The sequence below is a fragment of the Pseudophryne corroboree genome, chromosome 6 (assembly GCF_028390025.1).
Source record: "Pseudophryne corroboree isolate aPseCor3 chromosome 6, aPseCor3.hap2, whole genome shotgun sequence".
Taxonomy (NCBI): Eukaryota; Metazoa; Chordata; class Amphibia; order Anura; family Myobatrachidae; genus Pseudophryne; species Pseudophryne corroboree.
In genome coordinates this window covers 845946516-845964957 of record NC_086449.1, presented here as the reverse complement: position 1 = coordinate 845964957, position 18442 = coordinate 845946516, and positions in this window count along the sequence as shown.

Below are 18442 nucleotides of genomic sequence, written 5' to 3'. Positions count from 1 at the left end.
AGGCTAATATTCTCCAACATATTACCGATGCCACGCGCTAGCCCAGGGAGACTAAGGGTGTCAGATGTATTAACCTGGAGAAGGCATAAGGAAGTGATAAACCAGTGATATGTGCAAGGTGATAAACACACCAGCCAATCAGATCCTAACTGTTCATTTACATATGGGAGCTGATTGGCTGGTGCCTTTATCACCTTGCACATATCACTGGTTTATCACTTCCTTATGCCTTCTCCAGGTTAATACATCTACCCCAGAGGGAGATGAGGGAGGTAAATGTGTGGCTCAGGGATTGGTGCAGGAGGGAGGGGTTTGTGTTCCTGGAACACTGGGCGGACTTCTCAGTCAGGCGCTATCTTTTTTGTCGCGATGGATTGCACCTGACTGAGGAGGGGGCAGGATGGTTAGAAGGTTGGAGGAGCTTTCAAACTAGGAGCCTGGGGGGAGGGTTTAGCTAGAAGTTATGGGTCAAACAGTGAGTACAGTAAGGATGGGGGTAGTGAACAAAATGAGGGCGGTGAAGGAGGGAGGGAAAGTTCAGCCAGCAAGGGTATTTGCAGGGGCATTTACACAGGAATTACTGACGTAGGTATTGCCCATGGAATTACCAAATTATTAACTTATGACATTTATGGTTCAACAGTACGGTATATAGAAAATAATGTCCATAGTATAAGGGAAAATACTAACATCAGAGGGGGGGGGGGGGGCTAGAAAAGCCTAATAGGACAATCAGGGATCGTAGTAAGAAAGACTGTATTAGGTATGATGGGGGGGGGGGGGGGAGAGAATAACAGTCGGTAAGAGTAATTCTAGATAGGCACTTGTAAATAATGGTAAGTTACCATTAAAGCAAACAGGCAAAGGAAATATTAACATAAAATGTATGCTTGCGAACGCAAGAAGCCTATAAGGTAAAATGGGGGAGTTGGAATGGCTCATATAAAAAAATCAGTGTGATATTATAGGTATTGCGGAAACATGGTGAGACCACTCTCACGACTGGGTTATTAATTTGGAGGGATATTCACTTTTCAGGAGGGACAGGGCTACCAAAAGGGGAGGAGGGGTATGTCTCTATGTAAAACCATCTCTAAAACCAAACTTAATAGATGTTATTTACGAGGGGACTGGTGACTATGGGTTGAGATCACTAGTGGGGGCACTGAAATAAAGAAACTAGTCATTTGCATGTGCTACAAGCAACCAGATATTAGCATACACGACGAGGAACAACTCTTACAGCAAATTGAAAAAGCTGCGGGAATAGGGGACATCCTAGTGTTACAGGATTTTAACTATCTGGATATAAATTGGAGTAACGATTCATATGTAAAAATTAGGAGCTGCAGGTTTCTAAACACATTAAAGGATCAATACTTGTCTCAATTAGTCGAGGACCCAACCAGAGGTAATAATATTCTGGACCTAGTTATTACCAATAATGTGGACATTATATCAAACGTTACAGTTGGGGAGACCTTGGGAAACAGTGATCACTATATGATCACATTCAGCATCAGTTTCAAGAAACATAGCTATAAGGGATCAACCAAAACATTAAACTTTAGAAAAGCCAACTTCAATATGCTGAGACAGGCACTGAACGACATAGACTGGGAAGTTTTGTTTCTTGGTAAAGACACATCGGAAATTTGGGATGCTTTAAATAGGTTTTCTCTAACGTCCTAGTGGATGCTGGGGACTCCGTCAGGACCATGGGGAATAGCGGGCTCCGCAGGAGACAGGGCACATCTAAAAAAGCTTTTAGGTCACATGGTGTGTACTGGCTCCTCCCCCTATGACCCCCCTCCAAGCCTCAGTTAGGTTTTTGTGCCCGTCCGAGAAGGGTGCAATCTAGGTGGCTCTCTTAAAGAGCTGTTTAGAAAAGTTTTTTTTGTTTAGGTTTCATTCAGTGATTCCTGCTGGCAACAGGATCACTGCAACGAGGGACTTAGGGGAGAGATCTCCAACTCACCTGCGTGCAGGATGGATTGGGATCTTAGGCTACTGGACACTGAGCTCCAGAGGGAGTCGGAACACAGGTCAGCCTGGGGTTCGTCCCGGAGCCGCGCCGCCGATCCCCCTTACAGACGCTGAAGAAGACGGCAGAACGGAGGTCCGGAAACAGGCGGCAGAAGACTTCACAGTCTTCATGAAGGTAGCGCACAGCACTGCAGCTGTGCGCCATTGTTGTCACACGGCTCACTGACCTAGTCACGGAGGGTGCAGGGCGCTGCTGGGGGCGCCCTGGGCAGCAATATAAGTACCTTATTGGCAAAATAAATACATCACATATAGCCATTAAGGCTATATGTATGTATTTTAACCCAGGCCAGTTCTTAAAAACCGGGAGAAAAAACCCGCCGAAAAAGGGGCGGAGCTTATTCTCCTCAGCACACAGCGCCATTTTCCCTCACAGAAAGGCTGAGGGGAAGGCTCCCATGCTCTCCCCTGCACTGCACTACAGAAACAGGGTTAAAACAGAGAGGGGGGGCACTGATTTGGCGATATAAATATATATTAAATGCTATAAGGGAGGAACACTTTTATAAAGGTTGTCCCTGTATAATTATAGCATTTTGGTGTGTGCTGGCAAACTCTCCCTCTGTCTCCCCAAAGGGCTAGTGGGTCCTGTCCTCTATCAGAGCATTCCCTGTGTGTGTGCTGTATGTCGGTACGTGTGTGTCGACATGTATGAGGAAAATGTTGGTGAGGAGGCGGAGCAAATTGCCTGTAATGGTGATGTCACTCTCTAGGGAGTCGACACCGGAATGGATGGCTTACTTGTGGAAGTACGTGATCATGTCAACACGCTGCGAGCCGGTTGACGACATGAGACGACCGGCAAACAAATTAGTACCTGTCCAGGCGTCTCAGACACCGCCATGGGCTTGTAAAAACGCCCATTTACCTCAGGGACACTGACTCCAGTGTCGACGGTGAAGAAACAAACGTATTTTCCTTTAGGGCCACACGTTACATGTTAAGGGCATGAAGGAGGTGTTACATATTTCTGATACTACAAGTACCACAAATAAGGGTATTTTGTAGGGTGTGAATAAACTACTTGTAGTTTTGCCTGAATCAGATAAATTAAATGAAGTGTGTGATGATACGTGGGGTTCCTCCGATAGAAAGTTATGGGCGGTATACCCTTTCCCGCCAGAAGTAAGGGCGAGTTGGGAAACACACCTTAGGGTGGATAAGGCGCTCACACGCTTATAAAAACAAGTGGCGTTACCGTCTCCAGATACGGCCGCCCTCAAGGAGCCAGCTGATAGGAAGCTGAAAAATAGCCTAAGAAGTATATACACACATACTGGTGTTATACTACGACCAGCAATCGCCTCAGACTGGATGTGCAGCGCTGAGGGGGCTTGGTCGGATTTCCTGACTGAAAATTTTGATACCCTTGACAGGGACAAGATTTTATTGTCTATAGAGCATTTTAAGGATGCATTTCTATATATGCGTGATGCGCAGAGGGATATTTGCATTCTGGCATCAAGAGTAAATGTGATGTCCATATCTGCCAGACGAAGACACGACAGTGGTCAGGTGAGGCAGATTCCAGACGGCACATGGAAGTATTGCCGTATAAAGGGGCGGTCCATCGGACCTGGTGGCCATGGCGACAGCTGAAAAATCCACCTTTTGTTCCCCGAGTCACATCTCAGCAGAAAAGGACACAGTCTTTTCAGTCTCAGTCCTTTCGTCCCCATACGGGCAGGCGGGCAAAGGCCAGTCATATCTGCCCAGGGGTAGAGGAAAGGGAAGAAGACTGCAGCAAGCAGCCCATTCCCAGGAACAGAAGCCCTTCACAGCTTCTGCCAAGTCCGCAGCATGACGCTGGGGCAGTACAAGTGGACTCAGGTGCGGTAGGGGGTCATCTCAAGAGTTTCAGCACGCAGTGGGCTCACTCGCAAGGGGACTCCTGGATCCTACATGTAGTATCCCAGGTGTACATTGGAAATTCGAGACGTCTCCTCCTCACAAGTTCCGGAAGTCTGTTTTACCAACGTCTACCTCCGACAGGGAGGCAGTATTGGAAACAATTCACAGGCTGTATTCCCAGCAGGTGATAATCAAAGTACCCCTCCTACAACAAGGGAGGGGGTATTATTCCACACTATATTGTGGTACTGAAGCCAAACGGCTCGGTGAGATCTGGAATATTTGAACACTTACATACAAGCGTTCAAATCAAGATGGAGTCACTCAGAGCAGTGATAGCGAACCAGGAAGAAGGGGACGAGATGGTGTCACTGGATATCAGGGACATTTACCTACATGTCCAAATTTGCCCTTCTCACCAAGGGTACTTCAGGTTCGTGGTACAGAACTGTCACTATCAGTTCAGACGCTGCCGTTTGGATTGTCCACGGCGCCCCGGGTCTTTACCAAGGTAATGGCCGAAATGATGATTCTTCTTAAAAGAAACTTGGACGCTTTCCTGATAAGGGCAAGGTCCAGAGAACAGTTGGAGGTCGGAGTAGCACTATCTTTAATAGTTCTACGACAGCACGAGTGGATTCTAAATATTCCAAAATCGTAGCTTTTCCGAGGACACGTCTACTGTTAATAGGGATAATTCTGGACACAGTCCAGAAAAAGGTGTTTCTCCCAGAGGAGAAAGCCAGGGAGTTATCCGAGCTAATCGGGATCCTCCTAAAACCAGGAAAAGTGTCAGTGCATCATTGCACAAGAGTCCTGGTAAAAATGGTGGCTTATTACGAAGCAATTCCATTCGGCAGATTTCACGCAAGAACTCTTCAGTGGGATCTGCTGGACAAATGGTCCGGATCGCATCTTCAGATGCATCAGCGGATAACCCTATATCCAAGGACAAGGGTGTCTCTCCTGTGGTGATTACAGAGTGCTCATCTTCTAGAGGGCCACAGATTCAGCATTCAGGATTGGATGCTGGTAACCACGGAGGCCAGCCTGAGAGGCTGGGGAGCAGTCACACAGGGAAAAAATTTCCAGGAAAGTGTGATCAAGTCTGGAGAATTCTCTCCACATAGATGGAGCTAAGAGCGAAATTATAAGGCTCTAAACTTAGCAAGACCTCTGCTTCAAGGTCAGCCGGTATTGATCCAGTGGGATAACATCACGGCAGTCGCCCACGTAAACAGAAAGGGCGACACAAGAAGCTGGAGGGCAGTGAAAACACTGCAAGGATTTTTCGCTAGGCGGAAAATCATGTGATAGCACTGTCAGCAGTGTTCTCTCCGGGAGTGGACGACTGGGAAGCAGACTTCCTCAGCAGGCATGACCTCCACCTGGGAGAGTGGGAACTTCATAGGGAAGTTTTTCCGCATGATTGTGAGCCATTGGCAAAGACCAAAGGTGGAAATGATGGCGTCCCGCCCGAACAAAAAACGGGACAGGTATTGCGCCAGGTCATGAGACCTTCAGGCGATAGCTGTGGATGTCCTGGTAACACCGTGGGTGTAACAGTCGGTGTATGTGTTCCCTCCTCTGCTTCTCATAACCAAGGTATTGAGAATTATAAGACATAGAGGAGTATGAACTATACTCGTGACTCCGGATTGGCCAAGAGGGACTTGGTACCCGGAACTTCAAGAGATGCTCACAGAGGACTAAGGGCCTGGGGAGCTAAGAAGGGACTTGCTTCAGCAGGTACCATGTCTATTCCAAGACTTACCGCGGCTGCGTTTGACGGCATGGCGGTTGAATGCCGGATCCTGAAGGAAAAAGGCATTCCATAAGAGGTCATACCTACCCTGGTCAAAGCCAGGAAGGAGGTGATCGCACAACGTCATCACCACATGTGGTAAAAATATGTTGCGTGGGTGAGGCCAGGAAGGCCCCACGAAGAAAATTCAACTAGGTCGATTTCTACACTTCCTGAAAACAGGAGTGTTTTGAGCCTAAAATTGGTGTTCTTTAAGGTTTTAAGTTTCGGCCCTGTAGAATTTCTTCCGAAAAGAATTGACTTCAGTTCCTGAAGTCCAGATTGTCAAGGGAGTATTGCATATACACCCCTTTTTGTGCCTCTAGTGGCACCGTGGGATCTCAACATAGTGTTGGGATTCCTTAAAATCATATTGGTTTGAACCGCTCAAATCTGTGGATTTGAAATATATCACATGGAAAGTGAACATGCTGTTGACCAATATCTCACATGGACAGTGACCATGCTGTTGGTCCTGGCCTCGGCCAGGCGTTTGTCAGAATGGGCGGCTTTGTCTTGCAAAAGCCCATATTTAATTTTCCATTCGGACAGGGCAGAACTGGGACTCGTCTCCAGTTTTCTTCCTAAGGGGGTGTCAGGTTTTTCACCTGAAACAACCTATTATGGTGCCTGCGGCTTCTAGGGACTTGGAGGACTCCAAGTTACTAGACGTTGTCAGGACCCTAAAAATATATATATATATATATATATATATATATATATATATATATATATATAGTTTAGGACGGCTGGAGTCAGAAAGTCTGACTTGCTGTTTATATTGTATGGCACCCAACAAGATGGGTGCTCCTGCGTCTAAACAGACGATTGCACGTTGGATCTGTAGCACAATCCAACTTGCACATTCTGTGGCAGGCGTGCCACAGCCTAAATCTGTAAAGGCCCACTCCACTAGGAAAGTGGGCGCATCTTGGGCGGCTGCCCAAGGGGTCTCGGCATTACAACTTTGCCGAGCAGCTACGTGGTCAGGGGAGAACACGTTTGTAAAATTTTACAAATTTGATACTCTGGCTAAGGAGGACCTGGAGTTCTCTCATTCGGTGCTGCAGAGTCATCCGCACTCTCCCGCCCGTTTGGGAGCTTTGGTATAATCCCCATGGTCCTGACGGAGTCCCCAGCATCCACTAGGACGTTAGAGAAAATAAGAATTTACTTACCGATAATTCTATTTCTCGTAGTCCGTAGTGGATGCTGGGCGCCCATCCCAAGTGCGGTTTGTCTGCAATGCTTGTACATAGTTATTGTTACAAAAATCGGGTTATTCTTGTTGTGAGCCATCTTTTCAGAGGCTACTTCGTTTTGTTATCATACTGTTAACTGGGTTCAGATCACAAGTGGTACGGTGTGATTGGTGTGGCTGGTATGAGTCTTACCCGGGATTCAAGATCCTTCCTTATTGTGTACGCTCGTCCGGGCACAGTACCTAACTGAGGCTTGGAGGGGGGTCATAGGGGGAGGAGCCAGTACACACCATGTGACCTAAAAGCTTTTTTAGATGTGCCCTGTCTCCTGCGGAGCCCGCTATTCCCCATGGTCCTGACGGAGTCCCCAGCATCCACTACGGACTACGAGAAATAGAATTATCGGTAAGTAAATTCTTATTTTTAATTACATACTGGTAAATCATTTTCCCGTAGTCCGTAGAGGATGCTGGGGTCCACATTAATACCATTGGGTATAGACGGGTCCACTAGGATCCATTGGCACATTAAGAGTTTGAGAGTGTGGGCTGGCTCCTCCCTCTGTGCCCCTCCTAGCAGACTCAGTCTACAAACTGTGCCCGAGGAGACGGACATCTTCGAGAGAAGGATTTAACAGATAGTGGCGAGATTCACACCAGCTCACACACAAGGTGTCACGATCCGGGTAACTGGTCATCATTACTTACCGTTCAAGTATCTCCTGCGTTCCAGGGTGGGATCCTGTCTACGTTGCCGGCGTGTGGTGTGCTGATCTCTCCACTTCATGTCGTCTCCCTGTGACCCCGCTGCGCTATTACAACAGCTTCACAAGTTTAACACTAAGCATGGCGCCTCCTGTCCTCCGCTGCCTCCGCCGCTATTGCCACTGCTTCATATGTGTAACATTCTAGAATGGCGCTTTCAGCTCCCTGCGGCTTCTGTCGCCATTGTCATGTGTGTCTCCTGCTCTCCTCGGCCTCCGCCGCCATTGCTGTTGTCCCCACATGGAATTACCAAACACACTTTCCCTCCAAAGGCTAACATGGACGCAGCCATGTTTTTCCAGTCACATGTGGTTATTTCATCCTATCCGCTGCGCTCTGGACTCTGCTTAATTAAGCCAGCCAATCCCTGCTTCCCAGCACATATAAATATCCTGTTCCTGGGCTGGAAAGATGTCAGTGCTTTGGTTGTCAAACCCTCTGTTGTGGTTATTCAGCTATTGTTCCAGGTATTCCAGCTCCTGAGTTCAGCTCCACTAGAGACCCGCACCAGCTACCATCTGGCGGTGCAGCCTGACTTTGCAAGTGTACCAGCAGTGTGTCCAGCAGTTGGCAGTGATCCAGTACCAGCTTCTAGCTACCAGCTTCCAGCTGTGTTTCATATTGCCAGTCACCATCGATGTCCTAACATCGATCTCAAGTCACCATCGGTGCCCTATCGCCGATCTCAAGTCACCATTGGTGTCCCATCACCAATTTCAAGTTACCATCAGTGCCTCTCATCAGTTTCAAGTCACCATCGGTGTCTCTCATCGACCTCAAGTCACCATCGGTGCCTCATCATCAATCTCAATTCACCATCGGTGTCTTATCACCGATCTCAAGTCACTATCGGTGCCTTTCATCAAAACTCAATACACCATCGGTTTCCTAATACCAATCTCAAGTCATCATTGTTGTTCTGTTGGCCATCTCCAGCTTCACCAGTGTTTCTGCAATAGACTTTCCATTACACTGGTGTCAAATCATTACTCAACCATTTACAAGTATTCACCCTGTTTGGCATTGCACCAGTATCTACAGTTTACGTTGTATCGTTACCTAACACTGCTGAGCATCAATAAAACTCTTTAACTTTTTACAAAGTTGTCTTGGTCACGCCTTCGGGCATTTGCTCCAGAAGTAGTCTGCATGTCTAAGAACCCAATACAGCCTTCCAAGTTCTCCTACACTTCAGCCCCTACAACTGAGGCTTCCTCTGGTCAGCCTCAGCCCTCAGTTGTGACGCAAGGCAACCCAAGCTAACTAGCTTGAAACATCGGCAACAGCTGAACAGGATTACTTACCAAGTAACAAAACAGTACTCACCAATAACTAAGCAGTACTGAACTAAATAACCACTGCAGGATCACAAAGCGCTAGGCGGGCGCCCAGCATCCTCTACAGACTATGAGAAAAGGATTTGCTGGTAGAAGATTAAAATCCTATTTTCTGTTATGTCCTAGAGGATGCTGGGGTCCACATTAATATCATGGGGATGTACCAAAGCTACCAGAACGGGAGGCAGAGCGAGGAGGCTCCTGCAGAACCAACTGACCAAACTTTAGGTCCTCAGAGGCCAAAGTATCGAACCTGTAGAACTTTGCGAACATGTTCGACCCCGACCAAGTAGCTGCTCGGCAGAGTTGTAAAGCTGAGACACCCAGGGCAGCAGCCCAGGAAGAACCCACCTTACGAGTAGAGTGGGCCTTAACAGACGTAGGACACGGCAAGCCTGCCGTGAAATACGCATGCTGGATAGTGAACCTGATCCAACGGGAGATTGTCTGCTTAGAAGCAGGATACCCAATTTTCTTGGGATCATACAGGACAAATAGAGAGTCCGATTTTCTGTGACGAGCAGCCCTCTTCACATAGATCTTTAGAGCTCTTACAACATCCAAGGACTTTGATGAAAATGAGGAGTCAGTGGCAACTGGCACCACAATAGGTTGGTTGATATGAATTGCTGACACAACCTTCGGAAGAAACTGCTGACATGTCCGGAGCTCAGCTCTATCTTCGTGGAAGATCAAGTAGGGGCTTTTACAGGACAAAGCCCCCAACTCCGACACACATCTAGCAGAAGCTAAGGCCAACAGAGTGACAGCCCATGAGAAACTTGATCTCAGCCTCATTTAGAGGCTCAAACGAGTCCGACTGGAGGAACTGCAACACCACATTGAGATCCCAGGACGCTGTAGGCAGCACAAAGGGAGGTTGGATGTGCAGAACTTCCTTCAAAAAAGTCTGAACCTCTGGGAGGGCAGCCAACTGTTTTTGAAAGAAAATGGATAGGGCCGAAATCTGGACCTTTATGGACCCTAACCTCAGGCCCATATCCACACCTGCTTGCAGGAAGAGGAGAAAATGTCCCAGTTGAAACTCCATCGCAGGAAACTTCTTGGACTCACACCAAGATACATATCTTTTCCAAATACGATGGTAATGTTTTGACGTTACTCCTTTCCTAGCCTGTATCAGGGCAGGAATAACCTTATTCGGAATGCCCTTCCGAGCTAGTATCTGGCGTTCATCCTCCATGCCGTCAAGTGTAGCCGTGGTAAGTCTTGACAGGCGAACGGCCCCTTTTGCAGCAGGGCCTCCCGAAGAGGAAGGGGCCTCGGCTCTTCAAGCAGTAGATCCAAAAGATCCGCGTACCAAGCTCTTCTTGGCCAGTCCGGAGCAATGATGATTGCCAGAACTCCTGTCCTCTTTATGAGTTTGAGAACTCTTGGAATGAGTGGAAGTGAAGGAAACATGTACACTGACTGGAACGCCCACAGAGTCACTAGGGCGTCCACCGTCACTGCTTGCGGGTTCCTCGACCTGGAACAATACCGCCGAAGCTTCTTGAGATGAGAGGCCATCATGTCGATCTGGGGTATGCCCCAAAGATCTGTTACCTCCTTGAACACCTCCGGATGGAGACCCACTCCCCTGGGTGGAGGTCGTGTCTGCTGAGGAAGTCCGCTTCCCAGTTGTCTACTCCTGGAATGAAGATTGCCGACAGCGCCAACGCATGTTTTTCTGCCCAGATGATGATTTTTATTACCTCTGACATTGCAGCTCTGCTCTTTGTTCCGCCCTGTCGGTTTATGTACGCCACTGTCGTTACATTGTCCAATTGCACTTGAAAGGCCCAATATCCTAGAAGATGGGCCGCTTGGAGAAGACCGTTGTGGATGGCTCTTAGTTCCAGAATGTTTATCGGCAGGCCGGCTTCCAGACTTGACCACCTTCCTTGGAAGATTTCCCCTTGAGCGACCACGTCCCAGCCCTGGAGACTTGCATCCGTGGTTAGAAGGATCCAGCCCTGAATCCCGAACCTGCGGCCCTCCAGAAGGTGAAGTAACTGCAGCCACCAGAGGAGCGAAATCCTGGCCTTTGGCGACAGACGTATTCTCTGGTGCATGTGAAGATGGGACCCCGACCACTTGTCCAGGAGATCCAGTTGGAAGGACCGAGCATGAAACCTCCCATACTGCAGCGCCTCATAAGAGGCCACCATCTTCCCCAGAAGGCGAATGCACTGATGAATCGACACCCGGGCTGGCTTCAAGACATCCCGGACCATTGCTTGAATCACCAAAGCTTTGTCCTCTGGAAGGAACACCTCTGCACCGCCGTGTCGAGGATCATTCCCAGAAAGGACAACCTCCTCGTTGGTTCCAAATGTGATTTTGGAAGATTCAGGATCCAACCATGTTCCCTGAGAAGCTGGGTCGTGAGAGCTATGGACCGTAACAGCTTCTCCTTGGACAACGCCTTTATCAGCAGATCGTCCAGATATGGAATTATGTTCACCCCCTGTCTGCAGAGGAGAACCATCATTTCTGCCATCACCTTGGTGAAAACCCTCCGTGCTGTGAAGAGGCCGAAAGGCAGGGCCTGAAACTGAAAATGACTGTCCTACAGTGCGAATCGTAGATAAGCTTGATGCGGCAGCCAAATCAGAATGTGGAGGTACGCATCCTTGATATCCAGGGATACCAGGAATTCCCCCTCTTCCAGAACTGATATCACTGCCCTTAGAGACTCCATTTTGAACTTGAACTACCTCAGAAAGGGGTTTAGTGATTTTAAGTTCAGAATGGTCCTGACCGAACAATCCGGTTTCGGTACCACGAAAAGGTTCGAATAGTAACCTGTGTTTTGCATTTGTGGAGGGATTGGTACAATGACCTGTGCCTCCACCAACTTCTGGATGGCTCCCTGTAGGGTAGCCCTGTCTGCCGGCAAAGCTGGCAAGCCCGATTTGAAGAACCGATGAGGAGGGAGATCTTGAAATTCCAGCCGGTACCCCTAGGACACAATATCTAGTACCCAGGGATCCAGGCTGGATGACACCCAGATATGACTGAAATGTCTGAGTCTCGCTCCCACCGGCCCTACCTCCAGGCCACGCTGTCCACTGTCATGCGGAGGACTTTGGCGTACCTGAAGCAGGCTTCTGTTCCTGGGATCCCGCCGCAGCAGGTTTCTTGGATTTTGGTCGGCCACCTCTAAAGAAGGTGTTGGACGGTTTGGCCTTTCTCGGTTTAGTAACCCAAAAGGACTGTGATGCAGGTGAAGAAAAAGGTTTCTTCATAGCAGAAGCTGCTGAGGGAAGAAAAGGGGACTTACCCGCTGTAGCCATGGAGATCCACGCATCCAACGCTTCCCCAAAGAGAGCCTGACCTGTGTAGGGTAGGGTCTCCACACCTCTTCTGGATTCCTCTTCTGGATTCCACAGTCCTCGACGAGCTGAGACAGACATGGAAGAAATTCCTGCAGCCATCAAACCCAGGTTTTTCTGCAGAATCCTAAATGTTACGTAAAAACAATTCAACGTCACTTTTATCCATTGTATCCAAGTCCTCAAGTAATGTGCCTGACCACTTTACTATAGCTTTGGAAATCCATGCACAGGCAATAATAGGCCGTAGTATCACCCCTGAAGCCGTGTATATGGATTTGAGCGTAGTATCAATTTTGCGATCAGCCGGTTCCTTTAAGGCGGTAGATCCTGGAACCGGTAAAACCACCTTTTTCGAGAGTCTGGATACAGATGTGTCCACTATGGGTGGGTTTTCCTATTTCTTTCTAGCATCCTCCGGGAAGGGGAAAGCAACCAGAACCTTTCTAGGAATCTGAAATTTTTTCTCTGGGTTTTCCCATGCTTTTTCAAAAATAGCATTTAATTATTTGGACGCAGGGAAGGTTAGCGAGGCTTCCTTATTATCAGTGAAGTAAGCCTCCACAACCAGTTCAGGAGTTGTGTCAACAATATTCAACACATCTCTTATAGCCTCTATCATCAACTGCACCCCTTTAGAAAGAGATGCGGCCTCCCTGAGTACATCACCGTCTGCCGTGTCAGAGTCGGTATCCGTGTCGTCTTGCATAATCTGGGCAAGAGCACGTTTATGGGAACCTGCAAAGGGAGGTCCTGAGGTAACAGAACCGGACCATAGAATTCTGTAAAACCTGAGTTGCAGATTCATTCTGAGCAACCCTAGTAGAAATCTGAGAAATCATAGTTTTGATAGAGGATAACCACTTGCTGCTATCTGCGCTACAACAGTGCAATCCTGATTACATGGGATGAGATCATCCTGGGAGGACATATCCTCAGCTGCATATGACACAGAGTCCCTGGACATAGCTTAATGGAGACCCCAGACACTCCACACACACACACACACACACACACACACACACACACACACAGGGGAGGACAGACAGAGTTTCCCCCCTGAGAATGGCAAGAGAGATACAGAGATTGGAGCCAACCCACACACAGCGCTGCTTAGATAAAGGACACCCCTTACCAATGCCCACTGTGTACTGTAATAGTTACACAGAACTAATTCACAGCCTCCCCCCCTTTTACAACCCCCTGGTACCGCACAGGATAGCTGGAGTTGCTTGGAGGGACAGCTCTGTCAGCGTCTGTGTACAGGAACTGCAGGCGGAAAATGTAACTGCATGCTGCTGGGTCCGCTCTGAGGAGAAGCTCCGACCCTTGAAGATGGCGCGTCTTCCTGCACAAATTCTTTATACTGGCCTAAGGAATCCGTTGCAAAGCGGGGGATTCCATCCCCTGTAAGCGTCTGAGTACTGAGGATTCTGATGCTAGCCTGGGGATTCAGTCTCCGGTTAGCATCTGTGACCAGTGTAGGGTATTAAGTCGCTGGCTAAGGACGCTCCCCATAGCGCCAACACTGTGTGCCGCTGAGCCTTCCCGAAGCGCAGCCTCTCAGAGCTGCGCTCCAACCCTTGTACCACCATATCTCGCCATCTTCTGATCTTCTGGCTCTGTAAGGGCGTGGCAGCATTGCTGCCGGGGTGAGCGATCCCCTGTGGCGGGGAACGTTTGATCCCCTCAGGAGCTCAGTGTCCTGTCAGCGGAGATAGTGGCTCAGACCTCGCAGGGCGACACTACTTTCCCCCTTAAGTCCCTCGAAGCAGGGAGGCTGTTAACAGCAGCCTCCCTGTAAAATAATAAACTTTAAAATAAACTTTTACTAAAGAAGCTCTGGAGAGCTCCCCTAGCTGTGACCGGCTCCTCCGGGCACATTTTCTAAACTGAGTCTGGTAGGAGGGGCATAGAGGGAGGAGCCAGCCCACACTCTCAAACTCTTAAAGTGCCAATGGCTCCTAGTGGACCCGTCTATACTCCATGGTACTAATGTGGACCCCAGCATTCTCTAGGACATAAGAGAAAAAAGGGTTGCTTGATAGCAGTATTCACAAATTCCTACCCTTGGGCAGTAAACGCAGGAGTACTAAACTCAAACCAATGTGGCTTAATAAGGATGTCAAAGAAGCAATGACTAAAAAAAGGCGTGCTTTTAAAGCATATACAACTAATGGAGGGTAGGAGGTACTGTATTCCAGCATTTCAAGGAATGCAATAAAAAATGCAAAAAAGTAATAAGAGCAGCTAAAATTGTAAACGAAAAACAAATTACTATAGAGAGTAAAGCCAATCCCAAAAAGTTTTATAAAAGGTTAAAAAAGGAGAACGTAGGCCCATTAAAAGATGAACTGGGAGCCTTGGTAAATGATGACAAAATAAAAGCGGATATACTGAACAGCTTTGGTGATAGTAGTGCATAACAACAGTGAAGGCAATGACTCTTGGCTTGATGCTTGTTTAAGTGAGGAAGTAGTACTGGAGAGACTAAGCAACATAAAGATTAATAAATCACCGGGACCAGGTGGTTTTCATCTGAGGGTTATTATGGAGCTTAAGGCACAGGTTGCAAGACCCATATAATTGATTTTCTGTAGTTTCATTAAATTGATTGATTGGCGCATAGCTGGGGTAGTGCCATTATTTAAAAAGGGATCTAAAAATCTTCCTGGGAACTATAGACCAGTTAGTTTAACCTCTATAGTGGGTAAAATATTGGAAGGAATTTTGAGGGATAGCAAAGAGGATTATCTGTGGAATACTAAATTTATTAGCAATAGTCAGCATGGGTTTGTGAGGGACAGATCATAACAAACTAACTTAATTAGCTTCTACGAGGAAGTGAGCAATAATCTTGACCAGGGAAAAGCAGTAGCTGTGGTCTATTTAGATTTTGCAAAAGCCTTCGATACAGTGCCTCACAGGAGACTGATCATCAAATTAAGGGAACTTGGCCTAGGATATACTGTTTGTACATGGATAGGTAATTGGCTGGATAACAGGGTACAACGAGTAATGGTCAATGGGATGTTCTCCAGCTGGGCACCAGTAGTAAGCGGTATACCACAAGGGTCCGTACTTGGCCTGCTACTGTTCAATATAATTATTAATGACCTAGGAATAGGTCTGGGAAGCACAGTATCAATCTTTGCAGATGATACTAAACTGTGTAAGGTAAGTAATTCGGAAATAGATGATGGAGTCTCTACAGAATGACTTATTTAAACTTGAATCCTGGGCGTCTAAATGGGGAATGAGGTTCAATATTGAAAAATGCAAAGTTATGCATTTTGGGATTAAAAACAAATTTGCATTCTATTCACTTAATGGGGAAAATATAGGGGTAACAGTAGTGGAAAAAGATTTGGGGGTCCTCATAGATAATATGCTCAATAACAGTAAACAGTGTCATAATGCAGCGAAGAAAGCAAGTAAAGTCCTTTCTTGCATAAAACGGGGTATTGAGACCAGGGACGAGGATGTAATCCTTCCGCTGTACAAATCATTGGTACGTCCGCACCTGGAATATTGTGTTCAATTCTAGGCATCATATTATAAAAAGGATATTGGGGAACTCGAAAGAGTTCAAAGGCGAGCTACTAAACTGATTAAAGGGTTAGAGATACTGGAGTACGAGGAAAGGCTTACTAGGTTAAATATGTATACTCTAGAAAAGAGACGTCTAAGAGGACACCCGGCTGCCGGCCGCACCCCCTTCACCCCTGTTGTGAGAATGCCCTGCTCTTGTGAGCTTACAATCTATAATAACTTCTGGGGTGCACGAAGCTGCGCGTAGTTGTAGGGGGAGAGCTCCATCTTTTGTCTTACTGGTAGATATGGTGATAAATGGTATTGATATATAGCCTAAGTCGCCAGACCTTCATTGTGTAAAGAAGATGACGGAGCTGTGAGACATAGTGATCTACAGCACGGCTCTGACCTATGGAAAATAAGAATGCAGCAGTGTCTGGAGGTAGAAGGGGTGTACATAGAAAGGGAATGGAGTTACAATGTATTTCTCCAGCGGGGTACACTGGTATTCCACAGGGAATAACATTGGGGAGTAGAGTTGGATCTTGATCCGAGGAACAAACAGGATAAAGCTTTGACTGTTCCCAGGGTGCACTGCACCGCCTCCTCTATAGCCCCGCCTCCAGGCACTGGAGCTCAGTTTGTACGTTGGTGCCTGCAGTGCAGGCAGCTAACAGGGAGAAATGCGCCAGGCAGCCCTGAAAAGAGCTTTTCTGAGAAGAAAGAATACTTCAAGGGCCGCAGCACAGGCATCTGATGCTATATGTCATACTGACATATCGTGCTGCGGCTCCCTCACCTCCCCCAGCGGCGCTGTATACTCCCACGCCCTGGTTGCCGGGTACTTACAGCGGAGGCGCTCCGGTGTTTTTTAGGCAGGAATATTTAGTACAAGTATTCTGTGATATACATCCAGTGTTTACTGTGCATCGTTATGTCTGTATACATATATAGCTATATGTAGTATTACTAGTCCAGTGCAGTTTTATTTTTGTGTGTAATAATTTCTTCATTGTACATGTGACTGTGTGTGCCAATAGCTGCTGTGTGGTTCCTATTCTGTGTATCTCACACATATTGCTATTCCTATATTCTGTACCCTGAAGGGGGCGAAGTGCATCAGGGTCCTATATATATTGTGTTCCACAGGATATACTATTTTGTATATTTCTCTATGTATTTCAGTCACCATATACCACTTAAATCCTCTGTTTGTGCTCTGCATTTACAGTCACACTCCACAGGGGGGTTTTGTCAGGTACTGTGTCTGACTATATTGTACTGTTACGCCATAAGGCTATGTTTCCAAATAATGTCTGCTACACAGGGCGGGAGATCCAAGGTTGATCCTGCGTCATGCAGTGCTGACGCCACGGATTTATCTGAGGAAAATATTCCAGCTGAGGGTCCAGGTACCGGGGGTTCTGTACCCCTTGGTCAGCCTGCAGAACCGGTGACACACCAAGACCCACCTTGTGCTGCTTTTTCTAATTTACTGACTACGCTAGTAACGAGACTTACGCCCCCTGTGAGACCTCCTGTGCCATTACAATCACTTATTGTCCCTGTCGTAAATCCGGTATGGGCGGATGCTCTGTCGATGATGTTACAGCAGTTAACCCAGAGCCTTGCCCTCCTAGGACCAAAGGGTCATCTAAGCGGGCCATTTCTGCCTCACAATTCACTCATGTTTCAGATACTTAATCCGATGAAGATGGGGTATATACTGGTCGACACTGATGCAGATGCTTCTGATAAGGAATCTACAACACAGGTTGATGTTCCTGACCTCTTGGAGGCTATCAAACTGATTATTCAGATTGATGATGAAACTGACCCTCCAGATATGTCGAAGAAACCTGATAAGTTCAAACGTCAGAAGGTTACTACATTAGTTTCGCCACATTCTGACCATTTAGTTGACATACGTCAGGAATCCTGGCAGTCTCCTGGAAAGAAATTCTCCCTGTCTAAAAAGATGCTAGCTCGTTATCCCCTCTGTGCAGAGTTAAGTAAGATTTGGGAAACACCACCACCGGTGGACTCACATGTAGCTTGTTTTGTGGTGTCTTCTACTCTGCCTGTCACTACCATCACCTCTTTGAAGGAACCGACGGATAAGCGTGTGGAGGGTTGCTTGAAGTCTATTTACACTCTTGCAGGTGCCATACATAGACCCACTATAGCAGCTTCTTGGGCTGCAAAAGGTATTGAAGCCTGGGTTCAAGCTGTTGAGGCAGAGCTACCTCTGAATTTTTCTGATAATGGCAGACAGTGTCTTTCATATATTACCACAGCCTCTCATTACATTCAGGACGCGGCCTCTGATGCCGGTGTGCTGGCGGCCAAAGTGTCTACTATGTCCATTCTGGCTCGCTGGATTCTGTGGTTGCGGTCCTGGTCTGTGGATCTGGACTCTAAAAAGACCTTGTAGGTGATCCCTTTTAAGGGAGACATACTACTTGGGGAAGATTTGAACAAGATTGTTGCTGACTTAGAGTCTGCTAAGACTGCATGTGTGCCATGTACTAATCCTTTGGCTCTGAAGGTTAAAAGTACCTCCTTT